Raw genomic sequence first — 2,500 nt, 5'->3', positions numbered from 1 at the left:
ACAAAAACAATATACCGTATTTATTCGACTAAACCCCGCGCATTGAATATAAACGCCCTCCTTGAACAAACGTCCCCTGGAGTAAACTCTCGGTGCGTTTAGGTCTATTTTCCCCATTGAATAAACTCCCCCTGCTAAATAACTGTAAACAAAACTAATGAAAGCAACATCATTCTCAACATATTGTATTAATTTTCTACTCCAGTAGAATTACGGTACATTTTTTTTAACCTGGTTGCAATAAATCTTTATGATCACGCAATAACACATTTTGATAACAATTATGTGTTATAGTTCCACATTCACAATAAAATTAACAGGCGTTTATTTGAGTACGTATCTTTTTCAACTCGAGTAAACTCCCCTCGAATAAACTCCCCCTCCTAAATAAAGACTAGATTTTTAATATAATTATTCAGGCGGGGGTGTTTATTCGAGGGGGAAAATAAACGCCGCTAGAGTTTACTCGAGGGGACGTTTTTTCGAAGAGGGCGTTTATTGAAAGGGAATTTCAAAGATGGAAGGTCTATAATAATAATAATAATAATAATAATAATAATAATAATAATAATAATAATAATAATAATAATAATAATGTCATTTTGTTAGGCGCACGTATCCATCCCTAGTAGGGGTGCTCGCGGCGCCGTTTTCCACCTGCCGAGTGTACATGTAGCCAATTTTCCGCATTATTATGTGAATTAATTAATTTAATTATTTATTTACTCATTAACGTATATTTATTTGTGTCGGACCAGACAGGATGGGAAACCTTCTACCTCAGCCCCACCATGGTTGGGCTGAGAGAAGATAATTTATGGTTATGGCACCAGAGGCCGTAAATGGAACTCTTAAAATTTTGGTAGAATATGCTTCTTTTCTCATTTTTTTTTAAATTTAAAAAAATTTAAGGTGGGGGAGAGCCCCCCACCCCGAATCCGCCACTGCAGGTTATAACCATAAATGGCTTACAATGACTATGGAAAGCGATATTCAGTGTTGGTCATACTCCTAATTTTGCAAATGCCACTTGTTAATGTTCTGTTGACTCTATTGTTGCATATGCATGAGTAACACAGATGAGATGACGACTTATCCCATTGGAATATTTTGGGACTTCTTCGGATTAGTACCTTAACCTGTCCGATAGAAAGGTGTTAGGTCAACATTTAAAAAAAATATGAAGGAGTAGCTTTGTGGTTAGATATACTTGCAGTTCAATTGTCCAGGATGAATCACAGTACACCCTTAATTGGTCGATACAACTGTTGGTTAAGACCACAGTACGCCTCGGTCTATATTTGTTCGATAATCCAAACAAAAACCACAGGAAACAATAAGAGAAAAATTCGCCAAAAAATATTATTAATAATAATCTCTTAGTGTCAATCAACTTCGGTAACTGACCACTAAACAAGTCCAGGAATACTCGCTTATAATTATTTACTAATTTAAATCGAAAGGTCCAGACATTCTCAACAAAAACAACAGTTCTTTTCAGAGCTACGTGGTGTACCGCAAACATTTAATATATTACTACTTCACAGTGCAAACCTTCAAACAATATTTACTTTATATCTTACTAATTTATTTACTTATTATTTTTACTTATGTATTACAGTACCATATATTTTATTTGTATTCCTATTAATTCTTACGTAAACTTATCCATATTAATATTGATTAAGTGCTATTTATTCTTAAATTCTTATAATGTTTTATGCCATTCAGATAGGTACTTTGTATTGCGACCTGTTCCCTTTGTTACCTATATCAGTCTCTTCTTAAGTTGAATGAAATTATGAATATAAATTTTATGTACGTTTAGGTAGACGATGAGACCTTACAATATCCAAGCGGAACACTTAGTTATAATCAAAACTGGAGGGGAGATTGGCTTAGACGTTTAGATTGGTTCCAAATCCTCCTGTAAACATTAAGATTAGTTCTTACGAAACAAGTTCAACAACAACATTTTTATGAGACTATGAGAGGTAAATGTTCCTGGAATCTTGTTTTCGTTGATACTGCCATGTATACATTCCAAGGAAACCCACATTGGTACCAACAGGTATTCCAGCCCTTATGGTCAACTACAGGAAGTAACTAAGGTTATTCAACCAGGTAGTTTAAGTGTCTTAAACATGTAGTTGATGAGTCAATAATGTGTCATTGACCATCTTGGAATTTATATAGTTCCTCCCATTTGGTCCCGCATATATTGAGAATGAAATTGTTAGATAGAGGAGAGATTACAAATTATTATTAGGAGTGATTATAGAACTGATTAGAAGGCGATCAGAGTAATACTTAAAACAGAGAAGAATATTTTGAATCAGAAAAGAATCTTATAGAAAGAACTTCTATCCTCACTTGCTAGTCAACATAGACCCCAACGCCACAATACCCAGCTGGAGACTTTATTACAAGCATAATGAACTCACATATGTATATATATTAATATATATATATATATATATATATATATACTGTCTCTTAT

Source organism: Anneissia japonica, unplaced genomic scaffold, assembly GCF_011630105.1.
Source record: "Anneissia japonica isolate Jap-2015-1 unplaced genomic scaffold, ASM1163010v1 scaffold1587_len1432017_cov164, whole genome shotgun sequence".
Taxonomy (NCBI): Eukaryota; Metazoa; Echinodermata; class Crinoidea; order Comatulida; family Comatulidae; genus Anneissia; species Anneissia japonica.
Note: the sequence above shows the minus strand (reverse complement) of the source record.